This window comes from Pseudophryne corroboree, chromosome 2 (assembly GCF_028390025.1).
Source record: "Pseudophryne corroboree isolate aPseCor3 chromosome 2, aPseCor3.hap2, whole genome shotgun sequence".
NCBI classification, from domain to species: Eukaryota; Metazoa; Chordata; class Amphibia; order Anura; family Myobatrachidae; genus Pseudophryne; species Pseudophryne corroboree.
In genome coordinates this window covers 1,006,259,273-1,006,281,799 of record NC_086445.1, presented here as the reverse complement: position 1 = coordinate 1,006,281,799, position 22,527 = coordinate 1,006,259,273, and the positions used below count along the sequence as shown (strand labels likewise).

The 22,527-nt window shown below is 44.1% G+C and overlaps 1 protein-coding gene and 1 long non-coding RNA gene across 2 annotated transcripts in view; one reads left to right on the top strand and one right to left on the bottom strand.

The window, feature by feature from the left end:
• ERG (ETS transcription factor ERG) overlaps positions 1-22,527 on the top strand; it is a 388,215-nt gene that overhangs the window by 13,858 nt on the left and 351,830 nt on the right. The window lies entirely within an intron of this gene.
• LOC134987805 (uncharacterized) overlaps positions 9,536-22,527 on the bottom strand; it is a 33,203-nt gene continuing 20,211 nt past the window's right edge. Inside the window, exons 2-3 of the long non-coding RNA XR_010193378.1 lie at positions 12,207-12,324; positions 9,536-10,022 (exon numbers count right to left, since the gene is read on the bottom strand). This is a non-coding gene — a long non-coding RNA (uncharacterized LOC134987805). The remainder of the gene's footprint in view (positions 10,023-12,206; positions 12,325-22,527) is intronic.

Below are 22,527 nucleotides of genomic sequence, written 5' to 3'. Positions count from 1 at the left end.
AAGCTGCAATCTAGTGACTGCTGTGCGATTGGTCCTTCCACTAACACACCCACTCCGCCTCCAGTTGGCAAGCTTTATTGATATGCTGGTTCTGCAGGTTGTGGGCGTGGGCACTTTGTAATATATTCTTTTCGATGGCAGCGCAACATGGAAATATATGATTTCGTTTATTTCAAAAGTGTTTTGTTACTGTCATTTTTGTTATGTCTTCTTAAGCGTTCTGATCCTTGAGCTCCAACAACAACTGCAAAAGCCATGTGAGTTTGGCTTTCAGGAAAGAAAAAGTCTTATTTGCCTGTGACGGTTTGCAATGAAAAAAAAAAGATATTTTAAGTGACTGGGCTGCTCTGTGGTCGCTGCAAGTCCCTTTGCAACCACATCGGATTACTCACTTCTATTTTCCAAGTAACATGGCCGGCCCTGGGCTCATTAAGGCATGTTTTCATTCGAGCAGTTTGCTGCTATCCTGGAATAGGGGTTTGAGGTTGTAGAGGTGAAAACACACAGAGAAGCACATTAAAAGCACATTGTGTGTAAAGCTTTATACATCTGGTGACCTGTTCATACAAAGCGTGCCAACTTTATTTACAACCACACCGTTTGTTTTTTCAACAAGCTGACTCCTTTTCTTCTGCTTGAACTTAGATTAGACAGGGATAGCCGAGTTTTCGCTCAGTGTGTATGGAGACAAATGCGTTAGAGCAACTTGTATCGTCTGGTGAACTACAACCCCCAGCATGTTGCTGGTAGAGCAGGAGATTTTCTACATGCGTTACTGTATTTTCCTGGATTCCTTCCATTCTTGCAGTGATTTCTTAAAATCATTAGGCAGAGTGTTTGTCTAAATCAGTGGTTCTCAAACTCGGTCCTCAGGACCCCACACAGTGCATGTTTTGCAGGTAACCCAGCAGGTGCACAGGTGTATTAATTACTCACTGACACATTTTATAAGGTCCACAGGTGGAGCTAATTATGTCACTTGTGATTCTATGAGGAGACCTGCAAAACATGCACTGTGTGGGGTCCTGAGGACCGAGTTTGAGAACCTATGGTCTAAATCATTATATATTGTGGCAGGGACAGCATGAATCCACATTAGGTCAATGTGGAACAGCAGGATTTAGCAGGATTAGAGCAGCAGCAATAGGTCTGATGGAATCCAGTCCGGGTTTTAGCTGAGTCTGTGGTAAACCACAGCTGGGCTAATCACTTCACCTTGTCTGCTGTATTTAAAAAATATGTTTTGTTCTCTTGGTCATTGCTCCTGATGCCAGCAAGTGGCCAGATGATAGCTTGGGGGGTCTGGGGTTATGTTAGGAGCCATTAGGAATATGCACTGTTTGTGATTACTAGAACTTGGAATGTTGTACTGCTGTTTTAAGAATAGTTTATTTTTTATCAATTAACAAAATGCAAAGTGAATGAAAAGAAGAGAAATCGAAATCAAATCACTGGGGCAGATGTATTAACCTGGAGAAGGCATAAGGAAGTGATAAACCAGTGATATGTGCAAGGTGATAAAGGCACCAGCCAATCAGATCCTAACTGTTAATTTTCATATTGGAGCTGATTGGCTGGTGCCTTTATGACCTTGCACATATCACTGGTTTATCACTTCCTTATGCCTTCTCCAGGTTAATACATCTGCCCCAATATTTGGTGTGGCCACCCTTTGCCTTCAAAACAGTATCAATTCTTCTAGGTACACTTGCACACAGTTTTTGAAGGAACTCAGCAGGGAGGTTGTTCCAAACATCTTGGAGAATTAACCACAGATCCTCTGTGGATATAGGCTTGCTCAAATCCTTCTGTCTCTTCATGTAATCCCAGGCAGACTCGATGATGTTGAGATCAAAGCTCTGTGGGGGACATATCATCACTCTTTTGTTCATTCACTTTGCATTTTGTTAATTGATAAACATAAACTATTAACACTTCTATGTTTGAAAGTATTCTTACTTTGCAGCATTCTTTCCACACCTGACTAAAACTTTGGCACAGTATTTTATATATATATATATATATATATATATATACACAGAACAATAGAAAAATTTAATTTGACCGCAGATAAGAACCAGATGGCCCATCCAGTCTGCCCTTTAGGGTTAGGGCATTAGGGTTAGTTTAGGTGTTTGGATTATGGGCTAGGGTTATTTTAGAGGACTGGTCTAGGGTCAGGTCCGGGTTAAGGGCCACATGGGCCTGGAGCTAAAAGTATTCAAGGGCCTATTGTGAGAAATGGGGGAGGTGTGATCAGTGCTGTGTGGGTGTGGCCAGAGCAATATGGGCATGTACACCCCCTACACTATTATCTTCACTCTCTCCCTAAATATGTAAAAATATAAATTGCATAATTTTGTGAGAAAAATAGAACTATGCAATCTTAATATTTATGCTTTATGGCAGACCATGTGGCCAGCTGGTGGCTAGTGATCATCATGCTGCCATGATGATGGGCCTATTTTTATGTGGAGGCCTGGAGCTGCAGCTCCATCCGCCTCATTGTTAATCTGGCCCTGGCTAGGGTACTAGGGATTGATTTAGTAGTTTGGGGGAAGGTATTAGGTGTAGGCATTATGATTAGGGAGACATTTGGGATTAGGGTCAGGGTTGTTAGAGTATTACGATTAATGTTTAGGGTGATGTTTAAATTAGGGTACTAGGGTGAGGGTTAGGGTAGGGATGCTCTACATCCCGGAATTTCAGAGATTGTATCGGATTCAGGGTATGTGCCCCAGCTCCCGGGAATAGGGGTGCAGCAAGGGTGGTTTAGTCTTCCGGTGGTCAGAACATTGCATCATATTGTTTGTTACCCCAAGAACAGTCCTTTGCCAGCTTAGTACCAGAAATAATTCTAATGGATTGGAAGTCTTTGGTTGCGCCAAGACAGTTGTTTATAAAAGTTCAATAACACCTTACTTATCCTGTTAGAAGTGAGGGCTGCATACAGGTCCCTCTGCGACCTTTTGTTGCTTGATTTGAAGAACTGTCTTGGCACACTCAAAGACTACCCATACATTAGAATTCAAAGTATATATCTACTATGACTCTCTTTTTATCAGATACACAATATCTTATCTATCGTGCCAGCATATCCCACCCTGCTCGATCCTGGTTCATGGAGTGACAGTCTCATAGTTGCAAACTACTTGGGTTTCTGGAGTTCAATGGCGATGGAAGTTGCAATTGTTCTGAGGCTTGATTAATCATTATTTGGGATGCTTTTTAGCAGAATGATTAATTTCATATCAAGGAGCCTTTGGTTTGAGAATTATTATCTTTCCCTGAGAGCATACTGAATTTCTAAAAATATTTTGTACCTCTTTCCTGCTTTTCATTCATATGAACTGTCATAGAGTTTGCTATGCACGCATCTGTTGTAGAAGAGAATGAGAAAGGCTTTGGATGCCTTCTATAAACAGAAACAAATGGTAATTTCCATACTGCCCGGGGTTCAAATGCCTACAACTAAGATGAGTTCTTGTCTTGGAATGGCCAAAGGAAGCAGTTGACCCGAGATGACCTCCTAAAAGACTTAAAGACCAAAGAATTAACAAAAGTCTTTAACATCCGTTTCAACAGTAGGACACAAAACTGATCAGCTAAGAAGTTGAATAATATTTTTAATACCTGGGTGTCCTGACAGTTTTGAACTGTGGGCTATGGACATAACTGCTAAAGCCCACAGCACATTAATGAGAACAGATAAATGTGAGGAACATTTGGTGGAGCCTGATCCTGATTAGCCGCAAGTTTTTGTAGATGTGGGCTTCAAATGTTTTGCTTGTTTTCTGGAAATTACCTGGCTAGGCTCAGGCGAATCATAGTCTTCTTGTGAAGAGCTATGACACAAGGCATCAGCTTTAAATTATTTGCATCTTGTCAAAGAATAATAAGAGACTAATAGGAAACAGCTACATAAGAATGATTCAGTCTTTATGCTTTTTTTTCAATTAAGTCTATGTTGTTTTGATCCGTTGCTGGAAAGTGCCTTCGTTTATAAAAAATCTGTTTTATACTGAATAGTTCTGAGCCCCCTATGTCATAATTAGATTTGGTGAGGGAGAGCTTTGAGAAGAAATAGGTGCAGGTATGTATTAATCCCGCCCAACACTCCACCAGCACTGACTCCTCCTCATTCCTACCACTAAAGAATCCATCACTACAATGGAGCGTCTGGATGGAGGCTCACTCAATGTTTGGAAGATCCGACTTCCTTTAGAGGACCACTCGTGAGAATGTCCTCGATAGCGAGCTACTATGGAAGTAAATATTTTTTCAATTACTGTAATTGCCAGAATGTACATAACAAGTTACTCTTTAAGTGATTCAGAGCTAGCCCATTCCTTGGAAAGATTAATAATAAACTACTCTCTCTAATATAACCAGGAAAAGGAATTTGGTCAATCTCGACAAAACATTTTTGTGGTTTGGCATATAAAGAATTTTCTCTCATTTTCAGTGGGGCCAAACAAACATGTTGTCTGTGCTTGGTATAAAATAAAAAAAAGTTTTAAAAATGCAAACGGCATCCAAAAAAATTACAGATCTGCTTTAATAATCTCTGAATATATCATTGACAAAGTCTTGGAATATAACCGGAGCGTTACAGAGACCAAATGGCATCATCTGGTATTCATAATGCCCATTGGACGTGTTGAAGTCTGTCTTCCATTCATCTCCTAAGATTATAAATCTCTCTAAGATCTAACACTTTTCCTCGTTTGACTGAAAAGTTCTGAAACTTATTTTTTTTTTTTTTACTGAGATGATAGGAAGATACAGGCTGTTTCGCTGCCATTTTTTTACTAAGGTAGAATAATCCTTTTCCATGTGGAGAGCTGGAGGGTTTAGTTAACTCCTCTATACATTTATTATGTAGTTTTCCTATGCTGGAAATCTAAAGTATTAGAGCGTAGATTTACCCCATAGGAGGCATACATCCGGGTAGAATATATACGGGACACCGTCATAAGTTCCATGAGAAGCCAGTAGGAGGAAGAAGAAAACGTTGATAACTAGCTTTTTGGGATTTTAGTGCTTTAACCAAGATAATTCTAGATATAGGGGTATATTCAATTGAAGTCAAAAGCTGCTGTCTGTGGAAAAGACGGCAGTTTTTGACTTTTTTAGGTCGGAAGGTGTTCCGACCTATTCAATCTAACCCCAAATTTTTTGACAAGTCAAGGAATTCGACTTGTCGAAAAGCACGTGGATCGGCGGACTAGCTGCCGATCCACATGCTTGTGTCGAAAACGGGGCCAAAACCGACAGGTTTTGGCCCCCTTTTCGACCATCTCAATTCGACTTTAAAAAAAGTCGAAGTGAGATGGGGAGAGCAGCGCCGGAGACGGGAAGAGCAGCGCCGGAGGATGTCACAGCCGCCGCTCACAGCAGCGTCCACTCGACTCCAGCAAGGGAGACCTTGCTTGCTGGAGCCGGGTGGACGCTGCCGTGAGCGGCGGCTGTGATGCGGGGACGGGGAGAGGAAGAGACGGGGGGGGGGGAGACGGTGGAGAGGAGCAGCGGGCAGACGGGGGAGAGCAGCGCTACAGCAGCGGGCTGTAGCACTGCTCTCCCCCGTCTGCCTGCGGCTTTCCCCCGTCTCCCCTCCCGCATCTCAATTCAACTTTTTTTAAATGTCGAATTGAGATAGCATTGAATAGCCCAGATCGGATCCATTCCGACAAATGAATGTTGGAATGGATCCGACTTCAATTGAATATACCCCTAATTGGATGTTCACAAGAGTTTTCAAAGTAATAATGTTTTTAACCATGTAACTGATGATTTGTTTCCTAACAAAACTGCTCAGAAATGTTTTTTTTTTATTACATATTAAAGTTTAAAAAGTATTTGTAATAATATATTAAAACATATATATATTTTTTTTAAATCTAGGAGGTATTTTGTACCCCCACTATCCCCTCCCATGTCCATGGGTCCCATTTATAAAATAACTTCCCACCCTCCATAGTCAATAGACCAACAGTCCCCACCTCCCCCTCCAGTGTGGTCTTAAAATCCAAAACACCCTCTTAGTAGCAAAAAAACAATATGTTTTATAACCCCCCCTGTGAAAAGCCCGAGCTTGGTGCATGAAAGATCCCTAAATTTTGCTTTTCAGTCATAAGGCACAGCCTGTAACATGACAGAAGATGATTGGTTGGTACTTTATCCCTCTCCAAGCTTTGATATGTCTCCTCACTAGTCTTTTTTTCAGTCAGGCAGTGTGCTGTCTACCAACAGTATAGTGCAGGAGTGAGTTGGGCAGCTGTGGACAGACAAAAGATTTCAGGGGTCCTGCAGTGTCGTGTTTTTAATGGGTGCAGTCACATGTGCACATACCACGGGCACATGGGACCCTGCGCAGATCACTCTTCACCCAGAATCATGACAATTTGGGAGCGGTAAAGAGATTGACAGGCCCATTTATCAATGAGTGATAAAACTAGTTGTGAATGATAAAACTCGCATATGATAAATGGTGCACCAGCCAACCAGCTCCTAACTGGTATTTTACAAACACATGACAGTAGCTGAACCCATGACAGTTAATAGGTGATTGGCTGGAGCACCATTTCACATATGCAACGAGTATTATCACTCTGATCGCTGGGCTGCTAAAATTGCTGTGCTGCGTTCAGATAGTCGCCGCCCAAGGGGAGTGTATATTCACCGTGCAAGTGTGCGATCGCATGTGTACGCCGAGCTGCTAAAAATCCCTCAGTCAGCGGACAGCTGCAAATCCGTTCGCATCTCACTCACCATTGAATGGTTTTTCCACCTTGTGCAGTGTGTGCGCAGCCCAGGACTTACTCCTACAGTGCGATCAGAACGGGCTGATTGGGTCCGCAGTTGACATCATACACCATCGCTGAAAACGCTTAAGCACGCCTGCATTTTCCCTGACACTCCCAGAAAACAATCTCTTCCTGTCAATCAGCATGCGAATGGCTGTGCGATTGAAATTTTCGCACCAGCCTGGAACTGACCGGCGATGCCTGTCGTTGTTTGCCGACGCGCATGCGCATTGTAGTGTATACGCATGCGCAGTCTATCGCTGACTGCCCGCAACGCACAGCAGCGATCAGATCTGAATCATCCTCAAAGTCCCCTGATCGCATCTGAAGAGCGCACTCTTTGCTAACTTCTGCGCTGGCGCCCAAAACAAGTGACCGCGTGACAATATATTCTTAAAACGCTTACGGGGTCCAGCCAGGTTGCACCAAACCAGTTGTCTGATCTTTTGCTACTTGTGTTTTCTTATGGCATTCCACTTTTTTTTTGGAGGGGTGAAATTATAATTTAAATACACTGTGGAAATGTAAATGAATTCTGTATTGCACAATTTTTCTCATGCACCATGGGTCTGAAATATGAAATGATAAAACTATTGAGATTATGGAATAATGACACTGTCTCAAGAGCTCTGGAAGGAGACGGGGGTGAAAAAACAATTGCACATTTCGAAAAGCTTTGAGGACCGAGCGCAAGTTTTCAGAAAGGGGATATTACATCGTTAAAGTTCATTCCTAGTTTGCATTTTTTTCAGACCACTAAAGGAAAGGTTCATATAACATGTCCAGAATGATGTTTTTATTCCCCGGCAAAGGTTTAAGTCCCAAGACTGCCAATTAAACCATTCCATAAATCCTCCATTATAGGTAGTAAAACCTAAATTTAGATTTCCTGCTCATACACTGTCTTGCTTGATTGCTACCAGTTGCATGGTGGCTGAACCTGCCCAGGGACAACCCTACTATGCTCAGGGTGAAGCAGTTTTCAGTGCCACATGAAAAAGATCCTGTTTGTATCCTATAGTTAGATTTCGTGCATTCAAAACCTATGAGTTTCAAATTCTTCTGTGAGCTTGGTCTGTGAGTCAGGCATTTCATGCTTATTAATCAATGTTTTCTTAAGTGTTGGCTTTGTGTATACAAATAGCATGTGGATATAATTAATCTATATAAACCGACAAGTGGAGTGGGTTTCAGATGGTGAATGCCAGAGCAGTCTGTGTGTGCAATTAACCACTTCAGTACTTCGGGTGTAATTAATTAATTTCATTTCATTAACAAGTCTTGGGAACTTCCTATCCAGGGGACGCGACGGTAAATCCAGCCGGTAGAGTGTGGCGCTTGCTGCAATAGCGGGAGAATTTATCATAAGTAAAGGGAGTTGGATGGTTGGAGTCATTTGTACAAGCTCTACCATAGCTGCAACAAATCTCTCTTCCACAAGACAAGATTAAAGGGACTTAATTAAAAGGACATAAAACATATTTATTCACCTGCCAATAGGAGGACAGAGAATGGCTGGTCACATTATGCCCTTCTGTTCTGCTAATTGGGGAACCTCCTGTTCACTTGGTGCAGGGCTGACATCACAGCTAGGTGGGCAAATTTCAATGCCCGCCCCGGCTGTGATGCAAGATCGACACATTGAGTAACCGATTGGTATATGCTTGCTTGGATTGGCCGCTCTGACAGTGCAACGGCTAGTCTGCCGTCAAGCTGTGGCGGTGTGTACCCAGCCGTATAAGACAATGCATGACAAGGACATGGTTTATAAACATTGCTGTGTCAGCGATCATAACACTCAAATAAGCAGCAGGAAGGCAGCAACCAAGGGTTAGGTGACGATTGTACGGAGTATGGAATAGATGGGATGCAGTTAGGTTGCCGCCAGTCTGGATCCCGGTGGTCAGGATACCGAAGCCGGGATCCCAACTGCTGACAATGCCGCCAGCCGGAATCCCAGCTAACAGGGGCTATTCCCACTAGTGGGTGTCCATGACACCCATAGAGTGGGACTAGTACCTGATGCGAGTGCAGCAAGCCATTGAGCCCCTAGCGTGGTGATTGCAGCGAGCCCGCAAGTACACTGTTTGCGGACGCCATGCTGCTGGCATACTGGCGGCTGGGATGCCGTTGTCAGTATACTGACGGCCGGCTGTTGGTATATCATACTGAACCCGAACAGATGATAGTAAAAGTAGGGGAAGGAGAAGCACATGAGGAGAGAGGGTCCTGCTCGTAAGAACTTACATTCTAAAGGAAGCGACAGACAGACAGGGGTGACACAGATGGTGTAGACAGTGAGGAAGGAGCAAGGAGCATTGGGATAGGATGAGAAGTGGTTCTTGAGAGTCCGTTTGAAGTTTTGACGAGAGGTGGAGGGTCTGCTAGGGAGAGGGGGAGAGTTCCAGAGGTAGATTTCATTGTGTGATAACTTCTCTGCAGTTGTTAGCACTGTGAATGACTCCGCTATAAGCATGCTGTAGACAGCCTGGTGATGATTTCACAGGGGGCTACACAGTGGTTTGTGCTGATGCTGGATGCGTGCGTGTAATATCAGATGGTAGTTGTAGCTTATCACCACAACCACTCCATGCTGAGTATTAATACACCGCGGGTTTCCCTACACCCACTAATACTGCATGCAATGCCAGAAGACTGCTACTGGGAGTCACAAACGTTCCCACAAAGGGTAATTCTGGGGTTATACAACTAAAACACAGACACAGTCCTTTGGAAAATATTAACTTTACTACAGATATTATTTAAACACGCAATGCTTTAAAATAAAACATATTTCTCAGAGGGGAGTTCCCAGTGTTCTCCATGTGGACGGCATTACACAAATGGATGCAGAAAATGACTTCTCTGAGGGCCAGCATTTCTCCTGGTCTGGGGGGCACCTTGGTTGGCATGGTCCAGAGGCACTCCTCATGCTCAGGTAGGTGGGCATGTTGTTGCTGCCTGGGCATCATTCTGTCTATATAATAAAAGACTGCCTTGGCACAAGTGATCTCTGTTCGGCCATGCTCTCCTAGATCCTGCTGAGGGAGCTAGGAGTCTCTTTTTACCCAGGTTAGTGTTGCAGGTTAGTGTTAGTGTTGCAGGTTAGTGTTAGTGTTGCAGGTTAGTATGCAGTGCCAGCGTCAGTGTCCTTAGTTGAAAAACCTGGGGCACGAATTTGTAGCGATTTGAGGATAGGTGTGTGTGGACTCATCTCTACAAGGGTAGAAAGGGACTTAATTTATTACAGTACAAATATACATATACATAACATAAGCCACCTCTGTCTGTATACACATCATTTTAAAGGCAATTACATTTACTAAGGACCCTGTATGTGAAACAGCAACTGTGTATCTACAAACAGGAGAAGCCTTGAGTAACAAGTTACTCAAAACAATTGAGGGTTCTTCAACTTCTCTCCTTTATGTGTTTAATATTGCATACTCATTGCTGTCTGTCATGTTGCGCGTATGGATATTTTTACTCTATTAATAAAATTGTTGCTATCATATTATATACATCGATAGGTGTTTGGTGCTAGGAAACAATTTTCTAGGGTGATATTTGCATTATGAGTTGCCCCTTTTCTTCTGACAATGGCCCTCATTCCGAGTTGTTCGCTCGCAAGCTGCTTTTAGCAGATTTACTCACGCTAAGCCGCCGCCTACTGGGAGTGAATCTTAGCTTCTTAAAATTGCGAACGACGTATTCGCAATATTGCGATTACACCTCTCTTAGCAGTTTCTCAGTAGCTCCAGACTTACTCGGCATCTGCGATCAGTTCAGTGCTTGTCTTTCCTGGTTTGACGTCACAAACACACCCAGCGTTCGCCCAGACACTCCTCCGTTTCTCCAGCCACTCCCGCGTTTTTCCCAGAAACGCCAGCGTTTTTCCGCACACACCCATACAACGGCCAGTTTCCGCCCAGTAACACCCACTTCCTGTCAATCACATTACGATCACCAGAACGATGAAAAAGCTGTGAGCAAAATTCCTAAATGCATAGCAAATTTACTTGGCGCAGTCGCACTGCGGACATTGCGCATGCGCACTAAGCGGAAAATCGCTGCGATGCGAAAAAAAAATACCGAGCGAACAACTCGGAATGACCCCCAATGACTTTTCAGCATTTATGCTACAGATGTGTCCTCATACACTATTTCCGCAGTCGCGACAAACATCCCGTCTCAGCGCGGCTTGTCCCGTGTGACTCAGTTTGGCCCGAGCATCATTTGTGCGTCTTTTTCAGTCGAATATGCCTCTTAATCGCAAAGTGATGTGTCAAAACCGCTTCGCAAGACCGCACTGATTCATTTGATATGCAACCCTTGTATATCCGTCTGTGACAGAGTCTGAATCTATATATAAGTGCTATGATGCAGTGGTTATTCCAAGTTCTGTTGTGCTTCGTATACAGATTCAGACTCGCACACAGATATACTATACAAGTGTCACATGTCAAAATAAACAGCACAGACTCCAGAAGGGGTTGTGTTCAGATTGCGACTAAGATGCGCATTCGGGCAAAAAGACGCTACAGTGTTCGGCGTGGCTCACTTTCCCCAGGCGTCTTGTGCCACATTTGGTGTTGAGGCTATGTGTATGAGGACACAACTGTAGCTACCAGAAATGGGGTAGGAGTAATTGGAGTCACTACTCATTGGGATGGCGTACGTCACTGCGGAGACAGATTAACATGCCTATGTTACAAATTTACATAACCCCCCCCCTAAGACTGTGAAGATAGCGATGACTTTGGTTTTATCCATTTAAATCAAAAATGAAGCTCTAATATGACATATTACAGTTGTAACAGATGGACTTAAGCGTTAGTAGGCAATATTTATTATTGCTGCTGCTGCCTCTCTGGCATGTGTGCCAACCTGCAGTATCTTGAGGAAGTGTCCTTGCAGACAAACATGAAAAGGTGGAATTAAAGGGCTGATTTATCAATGCGTTTTATCATCCGCAACGAGTTGCATATGATATTGTGCACCAGCCAATCAGCTCCTATCATGTGTTTCAAAAATGACAGTCGGGAGCAGATTGGTTGGAGCAGCTTGTATCATATGCAACGAGTTTTAAAACTTGCGGTTCTTAAAACTTGCGCATGATAAAACTTATTTATACAACAGCCCCCGTGTATCCAATCAGTGTAAAAATAAGCGCACTTTCGCGTTTGAATCTCTGTTATTTTATTATAACTCTCCATTGACTCCCCATTACCCTTTACTATAAATTCTTCTTCATCACTTGTTCATGACTTAGGTAAAACAAGGAATAAGTAACCTCTCCGAAAGAGAGAAGGCAGCTTTTTAGGACCACCACAAAGAGGGGAAAACAAATCTACTCATTTTGGAAATCCGAATACGTGACTAGAATATTTTTCCATTTACCTTTTTCAATTTTCTATTCTGTGGGGGGACCGGGGCAGACGTTTCGGCTGAAACACGAGCGCACTGCAGGGCCAGAAATTGGAATGCGCGAGCCAGGAAACGGGGCATGAGCCCACTTCTGTAAACACAAAACAAAATGTAAAACTGAGGAAAATCTTACACATTCCCGTCATGCTTCCAGAGAACAGTAGCTCATGTTTCACTGCAGAGCCGGTAGAGAAAACACGCTCCTCCAGGCTTTCCGTCTGAGAAAAATGAATTACAAGTTACAATTGAATGTTTTGTTTGACTCCGGGTAATCTGATTGGCTTAAACTATTGGGCGTTCTTCCCAAATGTTTCAAACACTGAATTGTCCAATGAATTGAAATGTAAATCTGAACCTCATAAATATACACAACATCTGCTAGAGCTCAATGTGCGTTTTATGGACAAGGGGTTGTATAACTGACGGGTGAGAGAAGCGGATTCGTGGATTGGTGTCCTGGTGGAGGAAAGTATATTGGAGTTGATATACGATGGGCTGGTGAGGTCCTGTTTCTGTGCATACAGTATAACATACTTGTGTAACAGCGAAAAGTTGAAATTTAACCCAGTGCACTATACTGTATGTCCAATATGGTGTCTGCTGTTGCTCTATCCTTACAACACCTTTACTGTAGCAAAGTACTGGCGCTACCAGGGCACCAGAGGTGGAGAAACTCACTGGGAGGACACTTACCATAGATCTAAGAGACAATAATAACAACCTGGTTTTTGGATTACAAATGGGATGTATCATATAAATCAAACCAGCACATACGAATAGCCAGAATTGACACTATAGCCCATATGGCTACTACAGGTCCTGGACTATGCTTGCCTATATTATGTGAGAGTTCTCCTGGACTCCCAGACATGTAGCCCAACTTCCCGGATTCTGACAACATGGGTAGCCATGATAACATGATTTGCTGTGAAGACAAGCAACACACAACCGTGGGGCAGGACCGAGGTGATGCGAATCACATCATGCCACCTGCACTTGTACATTGGATTTCCCCCGTGAGCAAGACCAGAAAGTAGGCAAGTGTCCCAGAGGCACAAGGGGCCCGGTGTGATTCGTGCACATGAAGCTAACCGCATATGGGAAGAATGCACGCTCTTACTTACCCACTAAATAATAACTATTCTGGTCCGAGGCAGTTGGTGCACTGTATCTGAGCAAAGCGGACATCTCAACTGTTGTCCTGGGACCCTCTGGGTCAAAACATGGACTGCAGTGAGGACTACCAAGGACAGTGTCCGGGGGCTGTGAATCCTGCTGACCCAGAATGAGGAGCCCTTCTATAAGTTCCCCACAAGGAGTGCAACACAGTCAATCATATAATAAGCGCCTCAGCACAGGACATTACTGGCCAATAACGCCCGTGAGGGGTTGTTTTGTATTGTTTTTCTTACCATTTAATTACGCTTCATGATACAGGTATATAACCTAAAACAAATCTGTATGTAGCTCCCTGATCCTCCTGGTATACTTTCATCTGGAGACCGCAGGAGATATGTAAAAAAAAAAAGGCCCAACACTGGCAGTGTCCAGCTTGGCCTTCCCCTAGCTCACCACTGCACTACTGATAGAGGATGCGCTGCTCTGACGAGGGTGACACCACCGCCGGTGAAATGGGGAGGAGCAATCTGTGTTATTTGGAAACTGTGCCAAGGAGGGTATAAAAGGAGATGGTTTGAAGCCACACTGGGTTCAGCGTGCAGAGGAAGTGAAGCGGAGGCTGATGGAGGAGCTGAGGACAGGACTGCCTGGGCACATGGCTTCGGCGGAGGCTAGGGAGCTAGATTACAGGGAAGATAACTTCTGTAGTGGCTGGGAAGTGGGCTGTAGTTGATGGCACCAAATTCCCTTGACCTGCAAGGCAGAGTTAGATTACCTGAGAGAACCTGAACAGGGTTTTCCAAGCTGGACAGTTCAAGCTTGTCCCTGGAGGAAGAGGGAGGCTCTGGTCCTAGGTGAATGTTGTTGAGGGTACCTCCTATTAAGCCAAGGTTGACTATTGTTGTTTTAAACTAATCAACTCAACAACTTTATTGTGCTGAAAGAACTCTGTTTAGCAACCTATAACCATAGAGGGCTATGGGGGACATTTACTAAGCAGTGATAAGAGCGGAGAAGTGAGCCAGTGGTGAAGTTGCCCCATCAGCCAATCAGCAGCTCTGTATAATTTTATAGTATGCAAATGATAGATGTTACTTCAATGCTGATTGGTTGCCATGGGCAACTTCTCCACTGACTCACTTCTCTGCTCTTACCACTGCTTAGTAAATATCCCCCTATTTTACAGAGTGTCCGGCAGATTTGGAAAAGTGCATTTGAGTCAGTTCAAGCTGCATTTAGAGAGCGTCAAAGTGTTTATTTTGCCCAAGTTGCATTCAAGAGTATTTGTGGGACAATTCTATTGAAAATACATTGCGAATATACTATATATTGTATGTGCGCCAACACCAATGGTACCTACCGATAGAGCGAGCTATATTATATTGTAATGTTTATCTTTATGCTGCAGTATTGAGGGTGACAGTATCCGGCTGACAGATGTACAGTAAAAATATAGACAGTTAATATGCCGACCCCTAATGGTGAACATGCAGAATGTCGACATGGTCCAGGTAGCAGTGGTAGCGGAGCCAGGCACCTTGTGAAGGTACATGTGTCTACTAATTTGGCTCCGATATGGTGAAACATACAAAATGACAGAAAATGTGTCGACTTTTTTGTGTGTCGACCATTTACATGCTGACCTTTTTGCCCTGTTGACTTTTTGTATCTGTTGTCCTTTTCTACTGTCTACCTTTTCCGTGTCAACATTTTGACCCTGTCGACCATTTGGGGTTGACCTAATGACTATCTACAGTATCTTCTTACTGTAGATTTATTGAACCATACAGTGACAGTGGTGTGTGGCTGTGGTGTGTGACAGTGGTGTGTGACAGTGGTGTGCGACAGTGGTGTGTGACAGTGGTGTGTGGCTGTGGTGTGTGACAGTGGTGTGCGACAGTGGTGTGCGACAGTGGTGTGTGACAGTGGTGTGCGACAGTGGTGTGCAACAGTGGTGTGTGACAGTGGTGTGTGGCAGTGGTGTGTGACAGTGGTGTGTTGTTGTGGTGTGTGATAGTGGTGTGTGGCTGTGGTGTGTGACAGTGGTGTGTGACAGTGGTGTGTGACAGTGGTGTGTGGCTGCGGTGTGTGACAGTGGTGTGTGACAGTGGTGTGTGGCTGTGGTGTGTGACAGTGATGTGTGGCTGCGGTGTGTGACAGTGGTGTGTGGCTGTGGTGTGTGACAGTGGTGTGTGGCTGTGGTGTGTGACATTAGTGTGTGACAGTGGTGTGTGACGGTGTGTGGCTGTGGTGTGTGGCTGTTGCTGTTGTCCATGGTTTTTGTAGTCTAGAGAGTTAGTGATGCAAATTTTGCATCAGTTGTTGCTACAATTCTTTTGATATGGGTGCTATTTCTGTGATTTAGGGGGTTATTCAGAGTTCTTAGCAAACAAAAAAAGTTAGCAGTTGGACAAAACCATGGGGGTAATTCCAAGTTGATCGCAGCAGGATTTTTTTTAGCAGTTGGGCAAAACCATGTGCACTGCAGGGGGGGAGCAGATATAACATGTGCAGAGAGAGTTAGATTTGGTGGGTTATGTTGTTTCTGTGCAGGGTAAATGCTGGCTGCTTTATTTTTACACTGCAATTTAGATTTCAGTTTGACCACACCTCATCCAAATCTAACTCTCTCTGCACATGTTACATCTGCCCCACCTGCAGTGCAAAATTATTTTGCACAATTGCTAACAACTCTGAATAACACCCTTTGGGCCTAATTCTGAGTTGATCGCAGCATCAAATTTGTTAGCAGTTGGCCAAAACCATGTGCACTGCAGGGGGGACAGATATAACATGTGCAGAGAGAGTTAGATTTGGGTGGGGTGTGTTCAAACTGAAATCTAAATTGCAGTGTAAAAATAAAGCAGTCAGTATTTACCCTGCACAGAAACAAAATAACCCACCCAAATCTAACTCTCTCTGCAAATGTTATATCTGCCCCACCTGCAGTGCACATGGGTGGTCATTCCGAGTTGTTCGCTCGTTATTTTTTTTCCCACAACGGAGCGATTAGTCGCTAATGCGCATGCGCAATGTCCGCAGTGCGACTGCGCCAAGTAAATTTGCTAAGCAGTTAGGTATTTTACTCACGGCATTACAAGGTTTTTTCTTCGTTCTGGTGATCGTAATGTGATTGACGGGCCGTTTTATGGGAGTGTTTGAAAAAACGCTACCGTTTCTGAGAAAAACGCGGGAGTGGCTGGAGAAACGGAGGAGTGTCTGGGCGAACGCTGGGTGTGTTTGTGACGTCAAACCAGGAACAACAAGCACTGAACTGATCGCACTGGCAGAGTAAGTCTCGAGCTACTCAGAAACTGCACAGAGAAGTCTTTTCGCAATATTGCGAATCTTTCGTTCGCAATTTTGAGAAGCTAAGATTCACTCCCAGGGCCCTCATTCCGAGTTGTTCGCTCGCAAGCTGCTTTTAGCAGCATTGCACACGCTAAGCCGCCGCCTACTGGGAGTGAATCTTAGCTGCTCCCATAAAACGGCCTGTTTCCGCCCAGAAACACCCACTCCCTGTCAATCACATTACGATCACCAGAACGAAGAAAAAACCTCGTAATGCCGTGAGTAAAATACCTAACTGCATAGCAAATTTACTTGGCGCAGTCGCACTGCGGACATTGCGCATGCGCATTAGCGACTAATCGCTCCGTTGCGAAAAAAAAAATAACGAGCGAACAACTCGGAATGACCACCATGGTTTTGCCCAACTGCTAACAAACTTGCTGCTGCGATCAACTCAGAATTACCCCCTTTGTCTTTTGTGTTTACAGTCTCTTCTATATTGCATACCAGTGTTATTACTAAAACTTCCATGCTAGACATTGTGTTATATTGTGAATATCCATCCCAGAGAGTCTTTGTATGTTTTGATTGTTTTGTCCATTCGATGGTGATTCTTGGTATTGCCAAACATTGATCTTAACAGGTATTTGCTGATCTTTTCATGTCTTGTCAATTGTCTGCACTTCTATGATCTGAGATTATTCTATTTCAGCCTCTACTGTTTTCTGTAATTTGAAGTGATAGTGCATTTTGGAAAATCTACGTTTGATTATGTCAATCTCTGTTATTCTTTTGATAGTTCAAAGGTTGCCACCAACTTTTCCATATTTAATCTAAATAACTATACAGTTGTGGTTTTGGCAACAAGTATGTGGTTTATACTGGTTGAGTATAACAGGTTAGAGGTGCTGGGACAGAGGTTTCCTGAGCCAGTGTCTGGTGGACACTGGACAGAAGACCCGTTCATTACCCCAGAGGCCTGTACTAATTCAGGTCGAGGTCCAGCCAGTATTTAGCCAGAAAAAAGTTGTATGGGCATCACTTGTGCATGGCACCCTCAAAAAATGTGTACCAATGGGATGTTAGCGACATCTCTCCTCAGATCCTCATCTAGGGTAGCATCTTTGGAACCACTGCAGGTCCTAGATGGCTCTGGATATGGAGCTGCTTGCCTATCTCCTACTCTGCTAAAACGGATCTCTGGAAATGTTCTTGACTTCCCAATTTTAATCCCTGCAATACTACAGAGGGAATTTCTGAGCTGTCATGCCCATGCGGAGGAAAGACGATCCAACTATTTCCCATGTCCCATACACTTATATAAATCAAATCATTTTTACTCTGTGCTGCTGTTGATCAGTGTTGAATTCTCTGACTTGTTCAGCAGTGCAGTAGATTGGGGGAAGGGAGACCTCTGACAGTCCAAGGGTTGGATAGAAGAGAAAATGTTCCTGCCTCCATTCCCCAGCCAATTGCTCCTATGCCCCCGGGGCTAGTAATTCCAGTAATGCCTTTCCTCTCCATCTAGATGCTTAAAGGTCTCATCAACTCAGTATTTGATTTGAGTTGCACCTACTGTGCCCACTGGAAATTATTTCAATGGAATCCAAAAATAGTTCTCATGTGTAAACATATGGAGATGACATTTAAAAATAGAACGTCACTTAGGTCTCTCTCTCGTTACGCCCCCATGTGTTTCGCATTTACTGTATACAAATCAGATTAAAGTCCACACTGAAAAGAATACACATTGGCGGACATTTATGGAAGGAAACTGAAGGAACCAGTAGAAGAGAGCAATTGGTTATACAATAATATCTTTAAAATTTAACTTTTATTCTCTACATTAAAAAGAAATATTGCCATTTAATGACGAAGTGAGTAAAAGAGTGTCAGTTACTTATTTTAATGTGTTTTATACGTTATTGCTGCAACATTGTATTTTATGACTTTACAATCTCTGATAGTTTTTATTTGTTTCTTGTACTCTGTCTTAGAAGTTAGGAGCCAGATGCTTATTCATAGTGGATGTGTCAGTTGAAAGCATTTGGCTGCCGTCATAGTGAGCCCTTTATTTGATGAATAACGGAATGCTACTTTCTCGGTGAAACAGTCAGTAAATTGCAATAGCTCGGTCGCATAATGTAATAGTCCTTCAGTGAGTTGTTGATATTCAGCTCCCAGTCGGTAACACAGAGGTAATTATGTTTTTTAGCAATAGCTTTTGTTGTAGATATCACAGTTACTGAGATTTAGTAATGGGTTGAAATAATACAACTGGTAGATTGTACTTGGGGGGTCATTCCGAGTTGAACGCTAGCTGCATTTGTTCGCAGCGCAGCGATCAGGCTAAAAAATGGCAGTTCTGCACATGCGTAAGCGGCGCAGTGCGCACGCGCGACGTACGGGCATAACAAACGATGTAGTTTTGCACAGGGTCTAGCAATGCATTTCAGTCGCACTGCTGGACGCAGAGTGATTGACAGGAAGAGGGCTTTTCTGGGTGGCAACTGACCGTTTTCAGGGAGTGTGCGGAAAAATGCAGGAGTGCCAGGTAAAACGCAGGTGTGGCTGAGGGAATGCTGGGCATGTTCGTGACGTCAAATCCGGAACTGAATAGTCTGAAGTGATCGCAAGCGCTGAGTAGGTCTGAAGGTACTCTGAAACTGCACACAAATTTTTTGTAGCAGCTCTGCGATACAACCATTCGCACTTCTACTGGGATGTAGTTATAGTTATGTGACTGGCGGTCAGGAGACAGCCGGTTACAATACCGACACCTACATCCCGCACCCATGCCAACCAACAGGGACTCCCACTTGTGGGTGTCCACAACGGGTGTGGTATTGAAGGTCGACTACACTTAGGTCAACAGTGTCTAGGTTGACCACTATTGGTCAACAGTAACTAGGTCGACAGGGATTCTAGGTCGACATGGTCTAGCATACCCTCAAACGTTTTACACGTAAAAATGGTACAAATTAGGAAAGAGGACGTGGTCATGGTTAAAGGGGGCGTGGTCACACGCCCCTTTTCCTATACTTTGAATGAAAGTTTGGAGAGCCAAAAATCGGTACAGACCATAAAAAAAGGTACAGTTGGAGGGTATGGTCTAGGTCGACAGGTCAAAAGGTCGACATGAGTTTTTAAATCTTTTTTGGTGTCGTTTTCGCCGTACAGTGACCGGGAACCCCAATTAGTGCATTGCGTCCCCTCACATGGCTCGCTTTGCTCGCCATGCTTCTGGAAAGATGCCTCGCTCTGCTACCGCTGCGCTCAGCACAGGTTACCGTTCCCAATCGTAGTCCACGTGGCTCTTAAAGTATCAAACAGTTCAAAAAAAGAAAATAGAAAAACTCATGTCGACCGTTTGACCTGTCAACCTAGAACATGTCGACATAGAGACCCTGTCGACCTAGAAACCCTGTCGACCTAGTTACTGTCGACCAATAGTGGTCGACTTAGACACTGTCGACCTAAGTCTTGTTGACCTAGAGACCGGATACCATCCACGACACCCATAGAGTGGGGAATAGAACAGCGTGGCGAGAGCAAGGGGCTTTGTTGCGCTTGCTCCCCCGCCGGGCATCTAAATGTCAGAATCCCGCCGTCAGTATTGTGTCCGGCGGTCTCCTGACCACCGGTCAAACATGTCCTACCCCTATAACTGACTACATTTTATTTCTACAACGGAAATCTCTTGGTTCTATTTCGTAACCATTTGTAGTTAGAACTTATCCCCATGTTCAACTCAGTTGGTGGGATGTAATGGAGATCGCGATCGCCGGAGGTGTGAGATGGCGGCCATTCTTAGGCGTGTTTTTAAAAGGACAATCACTTACAAGGCGTCCTGCACCTCCGTCAGTCTCGGACTCCATTACATCCCGCTGAATGTCTCTAATTTTACCCACAATTTATGGGATGCGGTCATGTGACCGACGCTCGGGATCCCGCTGGTCACCATGCCGATGCCGAAATACCGACCGATCACAATGCCGACCAACACAATGCCGACACACAGGGTCTATTCCCACTCGTGGGTGTCCATGACACCCACAGAGTGGGAATAGAACTTGTGGCGAGCCACTAAGCCTGCAAGGGGCTCTGCTGTGCTCACCCCACACCGGTATTCCGTCGGTATTATTTTTATTGATCGGTTATAAGCCATCATTTGATGAAAGCCAATTTAATATAATAATAAAAAAGACACTATAACTATAACATTTAACTATGTATACATATATACAAAACAGCTTACAGGGGCAGTAAGTTCATGTGCTACCTATTTACACTCCATTCAGATGGCACATGGGGGGTCATTCCGAGTTGTTCGCTCGCAAGCTGCTTTTAGCAGCTTTGCACACGCTAAGCCGCCGCCTACTGGGAGTGAATCTTAGCTTATCAAAATTGCGAACGAAAGATTAGCAAAATAGCGAATAGACACTTCTTAGCAGTTTCTGAGTAGCTCCACACTTACTCGGCATCTGCGATCAGTTCAGTGCTTGTCGTTCCTGGTTTGACGTCACAAACACACCCAGCGTTCGGCCAGACACTCCTCCGTTTCTCCAGCCACTCCCGCGTTTTTCCCAGAAACTGTAGCGTTTTTTCGCACACACCCATAAAACGGCCTGTTTCCGCCCAGAAACACCCACTTCCTGTCAATCACATTACGATCACCAGAACGAAGAAAAAACCTTGTAATGCCGTATGTAAAATACCTAACTGCATAGCAAATTTACTTGGCGCAGTCGCACTGCGGACATTGCGCATGCGCATTAGCGACTAATTGCTCCGTTGCGAGAAAAAAATACCGAATGAACAACTCGGAATGACCCCCATGGTACGGTACAGTGGAATTATTATCAATAAAAGCATCCAAGTGCCACCCCCAAACAAGTGCTGCCCCTAGACACGTGCCGCAAGTGCCTAATGGGAAATTCGCCGCTGGAAGTGAGTGCGTTTGTGCTGTGATTTTTTAACTTTGTAAATTACTGTCACTTCTTCATTCCAGTGTACATTATACCTGATTGGTGCAACATTCTGTTGCATTCAATTGTAATATTTCCTGTACAAAGTCCTTTATTTAAAATGTTCATAATGTGGTCCTTAATAGCAGAAAGGGCCAGTCAAAGCATTTCGCTGCACTATAACAAACTGCTTGTATTTAAACTAGTGATGAGCGGGTTCGGTTCCTCGGAATCCGAACCCGCCCGAACTTCAGCTTTTTTTACACAGATCCGAGCGACTCGGATCTTCCCGCCTTGCTCGGTTAACCCGAGCGCGCCCGAACGTCATCATGACGCTGTCGGATTCTCGCGAGGCTCGGATTCTATCGCGAGACTCGGATTCTATATAAGGAGCCGCGCGTCGCCGCCATTTTACACGTGCATTGAGATTGATAGTGAGAGGACGTGGCTGGCGTCCTCTCCGTTTAGAGAAGAAATAGATAGGAGAGTGAGAGTGAGACAGTGACACTTCATTTACTGGAGCTTAGGAGGAGTACTCAGACAGAGAGTGCAGAATTTTGCTGATAGTATTAGTTAGTTATACTAGTGACAGAGTGAGACAGTGACACTTCATTTACTGGAGCTTAGGAGGAGTACTCAGACAGAGAGTGCAGAATTTTGCTGATAGTATTAGTTAGTTATACTAGTGACTGACCAGTGACCACCAGTGCAGTTTTATATTATTTAATATAATCCGTTCTCTGCCTGAAAAAACGATACACAGTGACTCAGTCACATACCATATCTGTGCTCAGCCCAGTGTGCTGCTGCATCATCTATGTATAATATCTGACTGTGCTCACACAGCTTAATTGTGGGGGAGACTGGGGAGCAGTTAGGTTATAGCAGGAGCCAGGAGTACATATTAAAATTAAACA